At 39.5% G+C, this 21,669-nt stretch overlaps 2 pseudogenes; both read left to right on the forward strand.

The window, feature by feature from the left end:
• Positions 1-355: 355 nt before the first annotated feature.
• LOC136783787 (V-type proton ATPase catalytic subunit A-like) lies at positions 356-1,016 on the forward strand (annotated as a pseudogene).
• Positions 1,017-1,021: 5 nt separating this feature from the next.
• Positions 1,022-1,684, forward strand: LOC136783788 (V-type proton ATPase catalytic subunit A-like; annotated as a pseudogene).
• The last annotated feature ends 19,985 nt before the right edge of the window (positions 1,685-21,669 follow it).

The following is a 21,669-nucleotide window of genomic DNA, read 5'->3' on the forward strand; positions in this document are numbered from 1 at the left end:
TCATGTAAAAGTATATAATTATTTTACTTTAAAAGAGATTGATTCTTTGTATTATATATGTTGCAGATTGTTTCCTGAATTCTAATATAAGGAGAGTGCTTGAAGACACAATGGTACGCATAAATATTGGTTATGCAAAGGAACTTTGTTATATTTACATTGTCGTTTATTCAATACCGAAGATGCATTATGGCAAGCTTTTATGAATTCTTACGAGTAAACTGAATTAAAGTTATTATTAAAAGCTATGTATCAACAGGACTAAAGGGACTATATGGTTTTCCCAATACTGTTTAGTATCACTTTCATAAAAACTTACACTTATATGTCTTATGTTTACTTTTAATTAATATTTAACAAACACAAAAGCTGTGGTTTACCAAAAATTAAAAATGGGGAGAGAGAAGAAAAATTTGGATATGCCTATGTAGTTTCTGAAGCCGGTTAGATAATTATTTTTATACATTTATTAATACAATAATTTCTTAAAATTTACCATTATAGTAATATTTCATTTTTTTGGTTTTAGTTGATATAGTAGAAAAGATGTCTGGTTCAGCTTTATACGAGCTAGTATACGAGTAGGTTATAATGAATTAATAGGAGGAGTTATTTAATTAGGTGATACAGCTACCATTTTGGAAATAATATATTCTGATTATTACGAGTTATAGTCTCTTTTAAAAACTCATAACCTATGTAAATACTTATTTACTTATTATAGATTTACAAGGAAATCAATGATGTGACTGTACGAGATCTACTACTCAGAACAGGAAAACCCTTGTCTGTTGAATTACGGCCTGAAATTCTTGGCAGCATTTTTAATGGTATTCAGCATCCACTCAGAGACATCAATGAGCTCATTACCTCCATTTATATTCCAAAGGGTGTTAATGTGTGCCTTGCTTGTCCAATACTACACATCTTGGGAATTCAACTTATAAAATGTTAAAAGTTGCAGCTACATCAATGGTGTTGATTTGTTTGAAATTATTCACAAGAGCATATTGGCAAAGCAGGGGATGCTATCTCCTGCAGTAAATATTTAAGAGCCTTGAACAATTTCTACGACAAGAATTTCTCTGAATTTGTCCTACTGACAAGAAAAGTTTATGAGATTCTTCAGGGAGAATAAGATTTGTCTAAAATCGTGCAATAGGTTGGTAAAGCTTCTGTAGCTTAAAGAGACAAAATAACCCTGAAAGTTGCCAAGCTGTTAAAAGACGACTTTTTGTAACAAAGCAGGTAATTGCGACGATTCGAGTGTATAACGTGCAAATTATGAGTGTTTATCTCTGTAAATTCCATTTTCTTACTTCTCTCTAGCTACACTATATATGATCGTCTCTCTCCATTTTACAAAACCGTGGGGATGTTGCGAAATATGATCACTTTTTACGATATGGCTAGGCAAGCCGTACATTGGACAGCTCAGTCAGACAATAATAAAATTACGTGGAACGTTATTTGGGATGGCATGGTAAACATTCTCTATCAACTTAGCTCTATGAAGTTTAAGATAAATTTATTACAACTATTTTCACATTATTGCCTATCGTATCCATATCTAACGATCTATCTCTTTTAGGAGCCTGTAAAAGACGTTGAAGCAAAGGTTTGATCAGACTTCTATCAACGTCACGAAGAAATCCAACAAGCTTTCAGAAATCTGGAAGATTAATTCGCTCGCATTATTTAAAAAATTAGTTGATTTTGCGGAATGATAGTCCTCGGCGATTTAAAAATGTGTCCTGGTTCATTTTAAAGATGCTAGAAAAATGGAGGAGGGTGAAAGAAAACTCACTCTACCAAGAATGTCTCATCTAATTTTAAGTTTTACTCGCTTAAGTTCAAATGCTTCTTTCAATTATACATAAAGACATAGTTTCTTATTCTTAAAATTAGTTTATAAAAAAAAAACACACAAAGGACCTATTATAACTGTTTTTATCCAATGAAGCTGGGACATCTTTGAACATTATTTCAGCTAGATTACAGTCCTATATTTCATGTTACTGGAAAATCTTGCACGTAAAGATGGAACAATCTATAAGTAGCAAAATATATGTTGGAAAACTTTAGAACTTATTTTTGCGCCATTTACCTCTTCTCCTCCTGTTAAAATATTTTTATACTCCATTTAAGCTTTCTTCAATCTTGAGTATGCAAAATACCGACATGGCGTTACGACTATTTCTGCGAAAATAGTTTTCTGTGATCTGCGTATCGACCAAATAAATATTTATGAGTGCTGATATGGACCATTTTCATTTAATGCTTGTAATCTTTAATGAAGCTGTACCATGGAACTTTGTTCACCTATCGATTGACGAGGATAAATTTATTTGAGGTGACTTGAGGAGTTCAAAAACTTTTTAGAAGACTATTTTATGTTCCAAAAATATATCGTCTTGTAAAAAGAAAAAGGTACAAAATTTTTGTCAAACCATTTTATTACCAAATCAAGGACATATGTGACAGCTTATTATCAATATACATTTCTATCAGTTCTATGAAAAGATACAGATTATATTTAACTTTATGCTATTACTTCTTCAGATTTCCATTGAGAAAGTGTAATAGTCTGTGTTTTACAGGTATCGCAAGGTGTTACAAAGTGGCAGTCAAGTTCTGCTTAGTGCTCTATAGGAATATGTCCACTGCAAAAAAATGATCGTATCAAGTTTGAAGTCAGTGCAATGATATTATTTCTGCCAAAGTTAATATACTTTGTAAAATTGTAAAGAGTAAGCTGTATATATAAATAAATATTGATTGGCTTAAAATATATAGTTATTTTATAGCTTCTAAAGAACAATTTTATTTAAAATGATAATTAACATATTTTATCGGGAAATAAGTAGTTACTTTGAATGTAAAGGGTTAATGTACCTTTACGTGAAGATACATATGCTGTAAATTAGATTAATCACTATATTTGATCACAAAATGTCCAAAGTTTTCGAGATCACTCAAGGCTTCGATCAGCTGTGGTATTGTAATCTGTATCCCATTCTTCAACAGATCAGTAATGAAAAAGTATAATAAATATTTTTACACAAGTTAAATGAAAAAGTAGTCATTATTAAGATTTTATTTAAAAATGATCGGATAGAAAGCTTTTTCAGTTTAATACATTTAGCACGGGCAATGCATTAAGCTTGCAAAGAAATGTAATATACCTTATTTCTTTACAGCTTTCTGGGGATGATTATAAAATATTAAGTTTCTCAGAAATTGATGGTTAATTATATGAAACTTTCAGCAGCTGTAGGATTAAAAACTGGAAAGAAACTTCTCAACAATTATTATTTCAAATATTACTCTTCCATATACTATAAACTACAAAAGTTGCGGCTTATCTTATATAGGTAATTATATCAGTATTATTGCAATGAATCAAAATTACTATACCTCTCTTTTCACAAGAACAGGACTTGTTTCAAAATTTAAAATAGTATATAATGTTAAAGTATTAAAATAGCTGGGAACCACATAACATCGAACCATGCACACAGATCTACTTATTACTGATGATGTTTAAACAATATCTGATCACCAACTTGAATAGTATTGCTTGAAATCCTTTATACAGGGTCTTTTCCTAACAGCGGAGCATAGGAGATTCGTGTTAGTTGACTATAGCACTCGGAATGATAGAATCTGAGAGCGCTGATTGGTCAATATTGCGTAGTACCAACATATAATAGGCCGTTACCAATAGTTGGATACAAAAAATGAGATTTATCCGCCATATTGGTGTGGAGAAATGTTTACATGCTAATCCTAGCAGAAAGAGGTGTAAAATGGAGAAATGTCAAATGGTAAGGTTACTAAAGTAAAAATTAAAAATAATAAATGGAAAGTACGAATATTCTTTATTTTCATTCAAAGTATTCAATTTTTACTTTAGTAACGACAACATTTGACATTTTTCCATTTTACACCTCTTTCTGCTACGATCAGCATGTAAACATTTCTCCACACCAAAATGGCGGATGAATCTCATTTTTCGTATCCAACTATTGGTAACGGCTTATTATATGTTGGTACTACGCAATATTGACCAATCAGCGCTCTCAGATTCCATCATTCCGAGTGCTACAGTCAACTAACACGAATATCCTACGCTCCGCTGTTAGGAAAAGACCCTGTATAACTTTAGAGTCGAATGCAAGAGAAGCCGTAAGTATACAAGTATATACAGGATTTGTGATTAAAGGTTGCCAACCCGGAAAACCTGGAAAGAGGGTGTGATTTTAAGAAGAAAATTCAAGAAAATTTTTTTTCTATCTCCTACGGTTTTGGAGTAATTAGTAATTAAATTTTTCTTGCCGAACGACGATGTGTGTGAGTGTGTGCTGATAAACAATAGGCTAAGCGTCACCAAAACAAAGAAAACGTCAAAACGTTTAAAAAATCCGATTGAGAACTGCATTGATTGGATATTCTCATAATTATTAATAATGAAATTAACGGATTTTTATTATAAAAATAAGCCCAAACTCGACATTGATGTTACAATTTTCAGTTCGATGAAATGCACAAGTTTAACGCGAGGCTTTTTGGTTGGTTTAAAAACTATCATTTCTTCACCACCTGGCGGTAGATAGTGCGGTGCGTTGTTTTTATAGTGGTTTCCTCAGGAGGCCTAATCCACATTAACCACTTAATTCAGCAGTTGCTCAAACTGCCTACCCCGCTGTGTCACGCATATTTGCGATCTGCGGACAATGTCGCGCGTTGCTCGCTATACCATATTTGGTGTGATGGTACGAAAGGCCGCTAAAATTGAGTGCCGTACCTCTTCCTCGGTGCTTTCACGACAATTCTCGACTAAATTCTTGACGTGACGCCACAGAAAATAGTCAAGAGGGTTCAGATCCGGTGATCTCGGTGGCCATGCGATAGGACCACCTCGACCAATCCACCTACCTGGAAAGATCAGGTTTAGCGCGAAACGCACATTCGCAGAATAATGTTCCGGTGCTCCATCATGCTGGAAAAAAATTTTATTCCGCATGCTTAAGGGCACATCTTCCAGTAATGGGCCTAACTCTTCTCTTAACGGGAATCCGTATACCGATATTACAGGGCGAAAACTATTTCGCATGCAGCGTCGTCATTTGTTGACTGATTGTAAAGTTATTACAGGTTTTTGGAAATGCCAGAAGCTTATCTACTAAGTTACGTTATGACAATTAACAAAAAATGAAAAAAAAATTTTGTTTAAATAAATAAATTAACATTATTGAGAAACAACAATTAAATCGCAAAATCCCCCAACGTACTTTACTAGATAATGTTCATACGTTTCCAAAAAGTCTACATAAATGCAAATCCGTCAAGAAATGACGATGCTGCATGCGAAATAAATAATGGAAGAATTTCGTGTTCGGGAAGTCGCTAACACGAAATTCTTCCATTATTTATTTCGCATGCAGCGTCGTCATTTGTTGTCGGATTGTAAAGTTATTACAGGTTTTTGGAGATGCCAGAAGCTTATCTACTAAGTTACGATAGGAAAATTAACAAAAAATGAAAAAAAAATTTTGTTTAAATAAATAAATTAACATTATTGAGAAACAACAATTAAATCGCAAAATCCCCCAACGTACTTTACTAGATAATGTTCATACGTTTCCAAAAAGTCTACATAAATGCAAATCCGTCAAGAAATGACGATGCTGCATGCGAAATAAATAATGGAAGAATTTCGTGTTCGGGAAGTCGCTAACACGAAATTCTTCCATTATTTATTTCGCATGCAGCATCGTCATTTCTTGACGGATTTGCATTTATGTAGACTTTTTGGAAACGTATGAACATTATCTAGTAAAGTACGTTGGGGGATTTTGCGATTTAATTGTTGTTTCTCAATAATGTTAATTTATTTATTTAAACAAAATTTTTTTTTCGTTTTTTGTTAATTGTCCTAACGTAACTTAGTAGATAAGCTTCTGGCATTTCCAAAAACCTGTAATAACTTTACAATCCGTCAACAAATAACGAAGCTGCATGCGAAACAGTTTTTGTTCTGTAATGTCGGTATACGGATTCCCGTTAAAAATTCTGCGTAATGCAGACCATCGAGTCTCGGCGGAAAGAAAACGGGACCAATCTGAAATTTTTAAAAACATACAATTTTCAACTTCTCAATTTAAAAGGGTTTCCTGCTTACGATTTTATCTCCAAGGAGGCCAGCCCATACGTTTACCGACCATCGATATTGGAAGGCACACACCCGTACGGCCTGCGGATTTTCCTCACGCCATAAAACATGGTTCCTCGAGTTGAACATTCCATTCGGGGTGAATGTTGACTCGTCGCTCCACAGAATCAGGTCTGGAAAAGTCGGATCGCTTCGGCATTTAGCGAGAAATCCTATTTTTCAAATTTATTTTTCCATTTAAATAATCCGTATTTTAGGGCTATCGTAAACATTAAATTTTTTAAGTAGCAGTACCTTCACAAAAATAAATGCGACACTCGTAATCTCGGGGGAGTAATTGTTGCACACGTCGGAAATGATAAGGGCGCAAACCGTTCCTGCGTAAAACTTGACGCACCGAATATTCTGATACGCCAATTTCACGTCTAACACTGTGAATCGTACCATTTTGATTTAAAAATAGATCCAAAATGTCTTCCTCTTGTCCTACAGTGATATTTCGCGCATCACACCTCTCCTGTCTATTATGCACTAAACATCCAGTTTCATGCAAACGCAAAACAATTTTTTGAATCGTACACCGTTTTGGGTGACGTCGATTGGGAAATCGTCTAGCATATAATCTTTCCGCTTCACTAGCATTTTGATTCGCCATACCATAGGTGATAATCATATTGGACATTTCCGCACAGCTAAAATCCATTTTGGATTCACTATTTTATTGCACGACTTCTTTCTTTAACGACCAAGCTGAGTCTTATTGTTTTATGAGCCTGCACAAAAAATGTAAACATTATAAACAAAATACTGACGATTTAGTGCTACCATGCACCTGCAGAATGTTTACATTTTTTGTGCAGGCTCATAAAACAATAAGACTCAGCTTGGCCGTTGAAGAAAGAAGTCATGCAATAAAATAGTGAATCCAAAATGGATTTTAGCTGTGCGGAAATGTCCGATATGATTATCACCTATGGTATGGCGAATCAAAATGCTAGTGAAGCGGAAAGATTATATGCTAGACGATTTCCCAATCGACGTCACCCAAAACGGCGTACGATTCAAAAAATTGTTTTGCGTTTGCATGAAACTGGATGTTTAGTGCATAATAGACAGGAGAGGTGTGATGCGCGAAATATCACTGTAGGTCAAGAAGAAGACATTTTGGATCTATTTTTAAATAAAAATGGTACGACTCACAGTGTTAGACGTGAAATTGGCGTATCAGAACATTCGGTGCGTCAAGTTTTACGCAGGAATGGTTTGCGCCCTTATCATTTCCGACGTGTGCAACAATTACTCCCCCGAGATTACGAGCGTCGCATCTATTTTTGTGAAGGTACTGCTACTTAAAAAATTTAATGTTTACGATAGCCCTAAAATACGGATTATTTAAATGGAAAAATAAATTTGAAAAATAGGATTTCTCGCTAAATGCCGAAGCGATCCGACTTTTCCAGACCTGATTCTGTGGAGCGACGAGTCAACATTCACCCCGAATGGAATGTTCAACTCGAGGAACCATGTTTTATGGCGTGAGGAAAATCCGCAGGCCGTACGGGTGTGTGCCTTCCAATATCGATGGTCGGTAAACGTATGGGCTGGCCTCCTTGGAGATAAAATCGTAAGCAGAAAACCCTTTTAAATTGAGAAGTTGAAAATTGTATGTTTTTAAAAATTTCAGATTGGTCCCGTTTTCTTTCCGCCGAGACTCGATGGTCTGCATTACGCAGAATTTTTAAGAGAAGAGTTAGGCCCATTACTGGAAGATGTGCCCTTAAACATGCGGAATAAAATTTTTTTCCAGCATGATGGAGTACCGGCACATTATTCTGCGAATGTGCGTTTCGCGCTAAACCTGATCTTTCCAGGTAGGTGGATTGGTCGAGGTGGTCCTATCGCATGGCCACCGAGATCACCGGATCTGAACCCTCTTGACCATTTTCTGTGGGGTCACGTCAAGAATTTAGTCGAGAATTGTCGTGAAAGCACCGAGGAAGAGGAACGGCACTCAATTTTAGCGGCCTTTCGTACCATCACACCAAATATGGTACAGCGAGCAACGCGCGACATTGTCCGCAGATCGCAAATATGCGTGACACAGCGGGGTAGGCAGTTTGAGCAACTGCTGAATTAAGTGGTTAATGTGGATTAGGCCTCCTGAGGAAACCACTATAAAAACAACGCACCGCACTATCTACCGCCAGGTGGTGAAGAAATGATAGTTTTTAAACCAACCAAAAAGCCTCGCGTTAAACTTGTGCATTTCATCGAACTGAAAATTGTAACATCAATGTCGAGTTTGGGCTTATTTTTATAATAAAAATCCGTTAATTTCATTATTAATAATTATGAGAATATCCAATCAATGCAGTTCTCAATCGGATTTTTTAAACGTTTTGACGTTTTCTTTGTTTTGGTGACGCTTAGCCTATTGTTTATCAGCACACACTCACACACATCGTCGTTCGGCAAGAAAAATTTAATTACTAATTACTCCAAAACCGTAGGAGATAGAAAAAAAATTTTCTTGAATTTTCTTCTTAAAATCACACCCTCTTTCCAGGTTTTCCGGGTTGGCAACCCTTAACCACAAACCCTGTATAAACATATGAAAGGTGGTTCGGTAATTAAGGATTTTCAAACAAAAGAAATAAGTAATCCTGACAAATAATGACTATCACAGTTTGAAATATAGATTCTATTTTTGGATTCAAAAAAATACTAATTGGAAAATCAAGCTACTTTCTTAACATTCTATTGAACATTGATAAATCTGTAATTCATTATTTTGATTGCTGTTACTTTTTAAATTTTTACTCAGTATTTTCTTTTTTTTTTTTTTTTATAAGGGAAATTTAATCGACATCGCATCGCTTTAACCAAAAACGCAAAGAAGATAGAGGATGATATTATAGAAGATAAATATTTTTTCCGATTTAACAGCCTACCTTGCTCATACATGATTCTAATATTTCTTATAACGAGTAGTATTTATTTTTATACCTTTTTTACACGTAAAAACATAATGCTCTTTTCTCTTCTTGAATAGACGATAATATTGACACATTACTTAAATATAATGAGAACCACAAAATTTGTGAACTATATTTATCTTTATTATAAGTATAATATATCATGTATTATGTATATATATATATTTTTCATGTAATCTAAATTGTTTCCAAAAGAATAGTGTCTAACGGTCCTTTTCCAGCTATTAGTAGAGTAGCTAAGGGGATTCTATGACCGGGTGACGAGGGGGTCGGGGTCCCGCGGGGGCAAGGGAAGTAGGGGAATTGCCCCCTCTCTTCGAGCGGTTGTGCGCATGCGCATCCTCCTCCCCCGACGTTAAACTCGTAGGGTACACACGTGGGCCCACTCTTACGTTAAGCAGTGGACGCAGAGAAAGAGAGAAAGAGAGAGAGAGAGAGAGAGAGAGATTCCATCGATGATCGTCGGTATCGCTAACTACCGATAGTTGTCGCGTGTATCCCCCCTCTTACTCCTTTGGTGGGGGGGGGGGGGGGTACAAATGTGGCCTCCCCCTTTTACCTTAAATTCCTTAAAGAGCGGTGCCCAAGCGAATCTTCACGCTCCTGGGATGAGAGTTGGGGGGTGCCCAACCGAGTCTTTACGCTCCTGGGTGCCCGCGCGACCGACTTCTTTTAAGGCGAATAGTGTAGACGCTTTGGAGAAAGAGAGAGAGAGAGAGAGAATACTCGTAGAGAGCGATCCAGTGATCGCTCCCCCATATTTTTTTTTTTTTTTTTAATTATAATTTATTGAAGTATTAAAAAGGTTTTATTTACAATGCTTTTTTTAGAAATTTTTTTTACATTCAATTGCATGATGTATATATTTATGACAAATGCTACACCACTCTGGTAGTGAACAATTGATGCGTAGGTGACCATATTTTTTACAATTTGTACACCAGTAATGTGGTGTGAGATCTATCTGAGGCTCCATTTGCGTAGCCTCAGTTCTTGTAGCAATGGACTCCGTTTGTGTGGCCATATTTTTCACCTGGGACATATTTGAAAAACATTTTGTTATTTTTTTTTGATATTGTAATAACTATTTTAACAAAGCAAATATACTTACAAAAATCACAAACTCTTCTTCTTCTTCTTCTTCTTCTTCCTCTTCTTCCACCATCTCCTCTTCTTCCACCATCTCCTCTTCTTCCTCCCTCTCCTCTAAAGCAATGGCTGGTAAAAAATAAAAGAAAAAAATTTTTTTTTCGTAATTCTTCGTTTTGAATAATAATAATAAAAAAAAAAAAAAAATTGGTCAAATAGTGGGATTGTTAACAGTTTTCAAATATATGTGTCGTAAAATTCTTTTATGATTCTATTTATTGAAATAAACAATCTGTATGGATGGGTAGGGTTTTTTTTCTTTAAAAGAAATTAAAATAAGTACTTACAGTTCATGTGCATATTATGATGAAGCATTGCTTCATATTCTTCAAAATAACGATTATGAGAATCGTTAATTCTTTTGATGTAATCAGACATCGATTCTGCTTGATTTTTATCCTCCTCCTCCTCTACTAGATTTATTGTCACTAAACAACGTTCACTTTCCATTTCTTTAATTTTCTACTTTACTATCCGCACTGATGAACGTTCGAGGACTGAATGCAGCCTCTGAAGAAATCCCGTCGAGAGAGAGAGAGAGTCTTTATCGTTTGTTTTCAATATGAAATTACATTAGAAGTCCATTCTTTCTTTCTTAAAGGATACACTATACCCTCCCCGTATATAGAGATATCCATAGATATTTTTCCCTATTGTGTTATACTGTGATAAACCTACAGGTCAATCACAATGGAAATTTATCGCAAGTAAGAAAAAAAAAATTACCCCTTCCATTATTTCTTTCTTAATTAAGAAGGATACACTATACCCTCTGAATAATCCCCGTATAGTGATATCCATAGATATTTTTTCCTATTGTGTTATACTGTGATAAACCTATAGGTCAATCACAATGGAAATTCATCGCAAGTAAGAAAGAAAAAAAAAAAAAAACAAAAATTACCCCTTCCAAACATTGCATACGCTTAATATATGATAATATCGTTCATATAAAAAGTCAGTCTGTTAAACGAGAGCTGCATAGTCGTACCACGCGTGCTTGAACTATTCAGAAAAAATAAGTTTGTGTGTGTGTGTGTTTGAACGCATTAAAAATAAACTTGATTCTTACATAAATAAAAAAAGGTAAGGATTTTCTTTTTCATTCGATTAGTAAATGCATTATTTAATTGATTTTTTTTTACTCTAATGAGACTAATTTTTTCATAGAGATAAAAATGAACTTCAATAAGATCAATGAATTGGGAAGTGTCATTCCAAAAAAATTCGTTAAATTAGATAGCTTAACGGAAAATGACGAATACGAAATATCTGAAGTTGAAATAATTAAGACAAAATATGGCATAAAAATTATTGTAAAGCTGCCAACAGCCGATTGGGTATTCTTGCCAGGGAGAATGGCAAAATTGGCGGAAGATATGGAGCAGTTGCAGCAGCTGCAAAAGGCTGCAGCAGCAAATAATTTAATAATGTTATATAAAGGAGGAAAATACCACAACGTGGAATTTAAGTGTAAAGTTTGATAGATATTTTGTATTAAAAATAAAAAATTAATTGATGCTTATAATTATTAATATTTATTTATTCCCTACGTTTAATCTCCCATAATGTAGAATTTAGGAATAAAACATTAAGAACTTTAAGAAAGTATTTTATTTGTTTTTTTTTTATAAACTTATATTTCTAACAATAATTTTTTTTTTTTTTTTTTAACTTACATTTCTAACAATATTCGTAAGAGGATTATATTGTACAATTTTATCGTGTATGATTAAACAATAGGCTGTAGTATTATCCGGAATGATTTCCATACACTCGATCTCGAGTTTAACGTCGACCGTGCCGGTTTTTATGGACTCGTTCTGATGCGAGCAGTCGATGACGAAGAGCGGCCCGTACGTCAAAAAGTCCGTATAGTCGAGCATGGGTCTCCCGAGTTTCTCACCAGCGTAATAGGAGGTGAAAAACTTTACATACATGTCGTAGAGGACGGAGTAGCGGGATTTCGTGAAATCAGTGTCGAGACGATCGTACGGATAGGATTCGGAATTCAGATAGAGTTTGACATCGAGGACTTTGCAATGATTAAATCTCAGCACATCCTCGTGCTGATTACTCGTCTTGTTCGTTCTGAACGCCAGAATGACGTATCGCGGCTTCTCCAATTGCGTGGACGCTTTCACGGACCACGTGTGTCGCTGCGACTTGGGCAGAAGGGGATACTCGTAAAGTTCCCAGGCGCGAAAAGCGAGTGACAGACTCTTGTCCTGCTCGACGATACCGAGAAATTGGAGTTTCGTAATTTCGTTCAGGGTCACATGGGGTATTCTCCATTGCACTCGTAGCAGCTTGATCGACGAATCGGTGATTTTCACCGCCGAGTAAATGGCGTTTGTATCGTCGCGCGCGCGAATGAGAACGAGCTCGTGACGCGCGTTAACGACGACTCGCCGATAATCCTCGCAGAATCCCAGCAGCATTTTCAGGGGCACGCAAAAGCTGAAATTCTTAACAGCCTCCTCCTTTTTGAGCCGGTCTCTGGCCGTAGCGACGAACCATCCGGAATGACGTAGACTGGCGCTCTCCTCGGTGCTCAGGGAAACGAGATTCTTCAGAGTGCTGGTAATACCGACGTTTCTGCATCGGTCGATCTCGATACCGTTCAATTCATAACGAATCTCGTCGAAGAGGAAAGCCGCGGAATTGCAGTCGAGCGTAACTGTATCATCGTTGGTGGCGCTCGCGTCACGCGTACCCTCCACCAGCTGGCCCTCGACGTAGAGATAACTCTCGCACGGCAGGAGTATCAAATCTTGCTGCTGTATGGGAATGCGAATCTCGTCGCTGTTCGCCAACGAGGCGTTCGCATACGGATTGTAGGCATGCATCTCCATTTTCGTGATGCGATTGTCGTAGGTCAGCGGTGCGGTGACGTTCAAGGGATCTGCCATTGTTCCACTATGTACTACCTTCGCCCAATCTCTTCACGGTGAATCCCAATGATTGTAAAAATTCGATATTTCTTCTCGTTAGCAGGAAGCTCCTCTTGTCGCGATTTTCACTCCGAGCCGGTGTATTCGACTCCACGTAGGACGAACGACTAGCGAACGTTTCATCCAGTTTCACCGCTTTATAATCCTCGCTACTACTTTTGTAAATTAACATTTCTTAATGTGTAATCTTATGGTAATTTCTTCACGTCCAAAGTCTACGAGACGATCGTCCTGATCGAGGATACGTAACGTGAGACGGTCGATTACTCTGACGATGACCGGTAGATAAATGACGGTTTTCGGTGCCTCCGAGATTTTATAGCCCGGTGGTACGCTGGGAAAGAACTCGTGAATAATGTGTCGTGGTCTACCGTTGGTGTACGCACCACCCGCAATGTTGCACTCGATGCGTAGAATATTTGTTTTCACAATGTCCACGGTATCGTCGGATTCAGCCTGGACGTTCGGCTCGATCACGCGATTCGACGAGAAGCCCAGTAGCGAGCCAATGTTATTCGGTTTTCCAAAGTCAATCGAATATTTACAGAATATTTCACTCTTCAGTGTATTGTTATTCGCTCGTAGAAGAATGACGCTGTCAATGTTGTCTTTAATTTCATGTCTCGCAGAAATTTCAGACTGGAAAAATTCATTTATGGCACTCAACTCGTAACAGCCTCTGGGTATCGTCAGTACCTTATCGTTATCGTAGTAAAACTTATTATTCGTCTCGTCCACATTGGCTATCGAGTTGAACGTTTGCATGTCCACGAGACCGATCTCGTAGCGATCGTCTTGCAGATTGATGGGGGGAAAGAAATCTGAATTTAATACTGATTTACGATCCGATAATGTCACGGTGAAAGACATTTTTTTTTTTTTTTTCAAAGTATCTGTTCTCGCAGGAATTTCACGCACAACTGACCGCAATTGCTTTTATCGTACTATTGATATCGATCATGATTGTAGTAGATTGTAACGTTAGGACCAAAGTAACGCACACATTCTTTCGGCGGTTTCAAATTTCCGAAGGAATCAAAATATAGGACGATGTCGTTACGCTTGACGTAGGCTACCCAGTGGGTACCAGGACCGCATTGATCGTCGAGATTCACGATCGCGCACTCGTTGCACCGCGGTCCGTCTAGCGGCAGAGATGTGCGCATAAAGACTCCACGGAAGTATGGTATGCGTCGGCAGATGAGTGCCAATTGTACGTTACTAGTAGGACCTGAATCCGGGAGAGCATCGCGACGACGACGACGAAATTTTCCCTCATTCATTTTCTTCCTCGACCGTTTTTTTGTTGTTTTTTTTTTTTTTCCACGGATACCCTCTCCGACGACTCGCTTGTACGGTTTCAGATAAAGACCTCGGCCTCTCTCGCGCGACGCTTCCATCGCGCGATTGTGACGTTGCATTTCCCGCAATCGTTCTCTCTCAGCTTTTGCACGGTTTACAGCACTCGCTATACCCGATGCTCCACCTGCCAATGCTCCGACTGCACCTAGTAGTGGAAGTATAGGTATTATACCACCCCGTTTCCTCGGCATTCGAATTCTTCTCTTCCTCGTAATACCAATTTTTTTCTTGTTGTTGTTCTTTTTTTTAGCCGCTACTGCTTTCTTCATCGCAACAATATTATTATTATGTAATCCCAAGCCAAGTTTACGCTTAGCATTCATCGATGCCCATACGGCTGCGGCGACCGCGCGTTCACCCAAGGTCGCGTCTCTTGCGTTAATACGTTCACGCGCTCTCCTCGCTAGCACTTTATCGGCCTGATGACGCTCCGGTAGATCCTCGTTGTGCCAATATGCTAAGTCGTGATCGAGGCAGGCCTCGTCCAGCGGATTTATACCACGATCGCCGCGCTCCAATCTTTCGCGAAGTCGAGTGCCGGGTCCGCAATAATTGTAACCGGGCACGTGCAGCTCAAATGGCAATTTTTTCAAGACTTTATTGAAGAACGATCCAGACATTTAGAGCAACTGCTTCTCTTGCTGACAAACGTAACAGTCTTTTATCCGTCTCGGTGGTCCGTCGTGGTGAGTGGTATCAGGTAGATTGTAGTGTTGCAAACAATATTGATATTGCTGCACATCCGAGTCCGCGCGAATGTGCCGAGGTAATCTTTCCCACACACTCGCGATACTGTCTGGAAAGTACTCGAGCAATACGATCTTCGGTATGTGTTCGAGCTGATGATTCGTCAAGTTATGCAGAGAATCGACGACGACTAGCATGAACGCCATCGTAATGGCAACTGACCGAATAGTTCCGTAATTCGCGAAATATAAATGAACGATACGGCTGTTCCCGAAGGTTAATAGCGAGGATGCATTTCGTGAAGCACGTGCCGACTATTCGCGTGACAAATTTGGATGCTCACAATGCTACCGCGCAAATAAAAAAAAAACGTCACGGATCGCTATTACCATCTACGATACGCTGCATAGTTTGCGGTCCGTCGAATTGCGGTAAGACAAACGTGCTGCTGAGCCTCATAGAGAGTCCGCACGGTGTGAGATTCGAGAACCTGTACGTCTACTCGAAATCGCTCCAGCAACCGAAGTATCGATATCTGGAGCAGCTTCTGCAGGAAACGGAGGAAATCGGTTACTTTCAATTTTCCAACAATTGCGAGGTTGTGAACGTCGCGGATGCAAAGCCGAATTCCATTTTCATATTCGACGATGTGGCCAACGACAAGCAGGACAATATAAGGGACTACTTTTGCATGGGTAGACATTCCAACATCGATTGTTTCTACCTCTGTCAGACTTATGCGAAAATACCGAAGCATCTGATACGAGATAACGCAAACTTGCTAATAATATTTAAGCAGGATGGAACTAATCTGAAGCATATTTTCAACGATCACGTCAACAGTGATATGTCGTATGAGAAATTTCTCACATTGTGTTCGACCTGTTGGAGTCGCGATTACGGTTTCTTAGTAATAGACAAGGATAGCTCTCTGAGGAACGGTCGTTATCGCAAAGGTTTCAACGAGTACGCCACGATCGAGTGAACGGTCTTGTCAGGCCGGTAAGGTTTCGGCCTTGTGAATGTCGATAATCATGCCGGTAAGGTTTCACGATCACGGCCTTGAGTGTCAGTTTGATACTGGAGCGCAGGCTGTTCGGATCACCGTGTCAGGTCGGTTAAAACCCGTGTCGGTTCGGGGAGAATACAGCATCGCAACAGGTCGGTTAAAAACCGTTCAATTCGGGGGAAAGCTGTTTTATGCAGCATCGCGATGGATGAAAAATCGCTTCTGAAGAGGATCGCCAAGACGAGCGAGGTCATTCGCGACAAGCATCGTGCCTTGAAATCGGAGAAGGCGATAATGGAGAGCAGTTTGAACGAGACATTCAAGCCGATAGTCGAACCATTGAAGAAACTCGTTTCGCAAACGGAGGATAACACAAATAATAATAATAATAATAGTTCGTTTGTCAAATACAACGATAAATTGAAGAGGGGAGCCTATTTCACATCGACACCGCATAAACGAGCAAAGAATCTTAGTAGTAGTAATATTAGTGAAACTATTACGAATCCATTGGATTTCATGACCGACGACGACGACGACGAGTCTTCTATAACCGATCAACCGTCGCCCGATTCAAAAAAAAGTTTGCTAGAAAAATTAAATGTTGATGAAAAACAGGAACCAGGCTTGTTTCAACATGTCTTTCAACATATTCAATTACATCCGATCCCTGGCAAGTATATTAAATTACTTCTGACTGATAGGGATAACTTGATTGATCGTGCTTTTGGACCTCGTTATGAAGATGATCAACTGACGCTTGGTAAATGTAAATTTGAAATAAGTCATGAGGGAGATATTATTCTCGATAAGACGTTATACACCGGTACAATGGGTACTTATGAACTAATTTTCATGAGAGAACCCAATCGAGCCATTATAAAACCCGACGATTTGGAACAATACAAGAGTATTCTCAATCAAACTAAAGCGCATAAACTGTTAAACGATAGTCTAAAACAAATCACAGGTAATAGAGGTGCAAAATATACAGAAATTATGAAACCATTGCTATTGGGAAAACCTATTTTACCGCCTTATCGGTTACCATCAACATCACGCGCAAGAAAATCGTCAACTTCTGACGCGTCAACATCGGGCGCAAGTAAACCGTCGGGCGCAAGTAAACCGTCGAGCGCAAGTAAACCGTCATCAGCATCATCGAAAAAAAAGGGTAAAGGTCTTATGCGTGTCACCGAGGGACCAATCAACTACGTACATTGGAACGATCCGAATGAATTGATCGAACGTTTGAGACTTTTGATCGCGTCGGTGGCTGCCGGTAATACGAGTCATCACAACGAGATACAGTCGATAATCGAGGAGTTGCGCGACGAGGATCTCATCGTATAAAGAAAGTTGCACGTTACACTCTTACCTCAGTGTAATATCAACGTCTTTCGGTAGTACGAGGTAAATAAATGTCTGACTCCTGCTGCTGTGAAATTTGCATTTGTTTAACATACATCGTAGACTGTATACTCTCGACATTACGAGCCATCAAAAAGAGGAATAATAATAACGAGGAACAGGAGACTGATTTTTGAAATGTCGATAAATAAATTTGGAATTGGACTGGATGGTGAGAGTAGGAAACACGAACCAAATTTAGAACATTTACTGCATGAATTCAAACAATATCTGACAATGACATTGAATAAACATAATGAACAATTTGAGAAAAAGATGGACCAAATTTTTCAAACAATTTGTGAAAAATTGGATGATAAAGTGAGTAAAAGAGATCTGGAAAGAGCAATACTTAGCAACACTTTTCATTAGGAATTTCGAAGAATCTGTCTATTTTTGAAAAAATGAGCAAAGAAAAGATACAGTTGGTGGAGGAGCTCCACGCACCGGCGAGGATAAATTTTCCACGCAGAAGAGTCATCGTGCGCGGCTTCGACGATCTCTGGCAGACCGATCTTGTTGATATGCGTAATTACGTCGATGCGGGTCACCAGTACATTCTCACTGTAATCGATACCCTCTCGAAATACGCTTGGGCGGTGGCATTGAAGACCAAGAGCGGCGGAGAAGTGACGACGGCAATGACGAGAATCCTACTGAAGGACGGCAGATGTCCGAAAAATTTACAGACCGACAACGGCAAGGAGTTTTACAACAGTGACTTTCGGGCGTTGATGAAGAAACGCGGGATAAATCACTACTCGACCTACAGCGTGATGAAAGCGTCGATAGTCGAGCGCTGGAATCGTACGTTGAAGACGGAAATGTGGAAACGATTTACGTTGAACGGTAATTACAAGTGGCGCGCTATGCTGCAAGAGTTGGTGGACGCGTACAATGCGCGAAAGCATCGTACCACGGGAATGCGTCCCGTGGATGTGAAACCCGAGCATGCAGATAAGCTACTCAAGACAGTATACAGCCACATCAAGGTCGCAGGTCGTGCCAAGTTCAAAGTCGGTGATTTCGTACGAATCAGTAAATACAAGCAGATGTTCGCCAAAGGCTACACGCCTAATTGGACTACCGAAATATTCGAGGTGGCGAAAGTGCAGAGGACCAATCCCGCTACGTATCTCCTCAAGGATTCCAGGGGTACGGAACTGTTGGGTGGATTTTACGAATACGAGCTTTCGAAAACCATCAATCCCGATGTGTATCTGGTGGAGAGAGTATTGCGTAGAAAGGGCGATAAAGTGTTCGTTAAGTGGCTGGGATTCGACAGGACGCACAATTCCTGGATAAATAAGAGCAATGTTTTATAATAACTTTTATTAAGATGTATCAAAATATAGAATAAATAAATAAATAAATAAATAAATAAACAAATTATTTTAGACTATAATGTCCCCAGGGTAGAGTCGCCGCGGTGCCGGGTGTAACGAAACGCTTGTCGTCGTACGGACTGAGGGCGACCTTTCTCTGACTGATCGAGAAAACCTGGTGCAGCCTCGATCGAATCAAATTTTGACTGCGAGACTGTACGGTGAAATTATCCAAGCAATCCTTGTAGTCGTCAAATGTTATATTTCTATCGATAACGTAACCTTTGACACCTTTGGCTTTTTTGGTAATTCTCGCACAGTCCTGCACCATGAAAGTATACATTTTTGCCCTCAGTCCTACGAACTCGGTCATGACACGACCATTGTTCTCGTCCTTCATCAGACCGGGTATCTTTTTGTTGACGCGTGGCAAGTCATACCGATTATCGTCAGGATAATCGCTGGTGTCGAATCGCGCGAGATCGCGTTTCATGACCGAGTAAACGTCGTCGCACTCGACACTGTATATCAGACTGTCCGTGTCGGTATACATCGCTCTACATTTACCGCCGAATGTAGGAAGCATATAGTCATAGTGGAATTCATACAAGCAAATTTTTGAAATATCTAAAATACTCATTCCCACGTAAATGGGTTTATCAAATTTCGCGGACAATTTCGACAATTGAATCGCGACCAAATTCTCGTTGAAAATCGCGAGACTGTGAAAATTCGGTTTGGAAATCAGGCTTTCCGCCCCGTATCTTCCCTCCCACTTGGTTGCGAGCCTCACGTCAACTCTATTCCTCACGTTCTCCATTGTTTTACCGAAAACCGCGTTGTTCATCAACTTGAAGAGATTCCTCTCAAATTCGTTGGTGGACGCGGTGCGCAAACGCGTGTTCAGCTCGATGTAATCGCGTAGCCAGGTGGACTGCTGAAACTTTAAACCGCGATGTATACGCTTCAGTACGAGTCCATTACGCATACATTGTTGCAGAGCGCGATAATGTATTACGTAACGGGTCTTATCGTTTAAAGTGGCCAGCAGCTTCTCCTGGCTCGCGCCCGGCGGCTTCTCGCGCACCATGCAGAACGGTAGGTCCGCGTGTTTGTCGTGAAGCTCGCGCGGATACTCCAAATCGACCTCCAAAATATAACCCTCGGGATGATCCGTGGGTATAGCGGAGACATCGAGATTGGAAGCGTCCTCGATCCATTGGAATCCATGGGTGGGCAGCGGCTGACACATTGCCCACCCATACAGATTGTTTACGTCGTAATACATGAGATATTTCGACGGTTCCGCCGGATCGTAGTCCCGCATATACCGATTGTTGGCCCTCTCGTAACGATGGGAGCACTGACTCAAACCACCGCGTATACCGCGCTCCACGAACAGCAACATATCCACGTCCGTGAAAAGCTCCAGCCTGATTCCCGTATGCTTCAACATCGCGTCCCAGGTGAAGCCCGGTAGCGTATAATAATGGGCTGGATCCAACTCATAATTTAGCATGCAACTATCGCGAAAACTTTCGAAAACATCGGTCAACAATAGGACATCGGTCTTCAGGTACAGGTCACTGTACTCCCCAAGTGTGCGCATGTGGAATTTGGTCCATACCTCTACGGCATGATTGTATGCTTCCTCGCTGATATCGCTGTCGGTCAGTCTGTTGCGAAACGACTGTCGCGGTGGTAAAGCCGTCTCTTCCAATCTAGCCGCGCTATCTATATAGTCGTAAGGAAAAATACCTTTCCTCGTAAGCAAATTCAACTGTTCGACGCTCAATTCCGAAAATTGTGACCTCAAATTTGTCAGCTGAGATTCCGCCAAGTACGAGCTCAATTTGTCCAAACTGGAGGCCATGAATTTGAACGAATCGATAAATCTCAGCCGTATATTATAATTTCGCAGATATTTGGTGAATGAAATGTATTTTTCCTTATGCACAGGCAGCAGATATACCGATCCCTCGTACAAATTAGCGATCGTCTCGAAAATGAAATGTGAATCATAGCCGGAAATATTGTGGAAAATGACTGGAATGACATGCGAATCTTTGAAATTTAAATTAAAATTATTGTGAGCCGGTCCTCTGTATCTGCCGGTCAGATGATCGTGATCGCGAATTCGTAGTTGATTCGGAAGAAACGGCTTTTTGCATATATGACAATTGGGATCATTATAGTGACGCGATCGTTCGCTAATACTAAGATTATGCATGGGCACGACAGTCCCCAGTTTCTCGCTCGCGATGCGCGCAATGACCTCGAGCTCGCGTACGAACCATTCGATGCAGTCGGCACCCCGATGAGCATCGTATTTCGAGAGTGACGCATCGCGAGCACTTTTTAAATAATAGCCTACACTCATAGGTTCATGCTTCTGATAAATATCACTACTGTTCGATTGTTCAACTTTTGATAATATGCACTCCAGATCCGCGTATACGACGAATGGCACTCGTTCCCCATTTTTGATGTTCTTGAAGGAAACCCAGCGATCCTCGGACTCTCTCGGTAACATCAATCGGAGATTATCGTTGAGCTGCGAGCAATCCTGCTCATGCGACTCCAGCCTCTCCACTGTGCGAAA

Source organism: Prorops nasuta, unplaced genomic scaffold (genome assembly GCF_024137725.1).
Source record: "Prorops nasuta isolate Cenicafe-Biocafe unplaced genomic scaffold, Cenicafe_Pnas_1.2 PNAS00035, whole genome shotgun sequence".
Taxonomy (NCBI): Eukaryota; Metazoa; Arthropoda; class Insecta; order Hymenoptera; family Bethylidae; genus Prorops; species Prorops nasuta.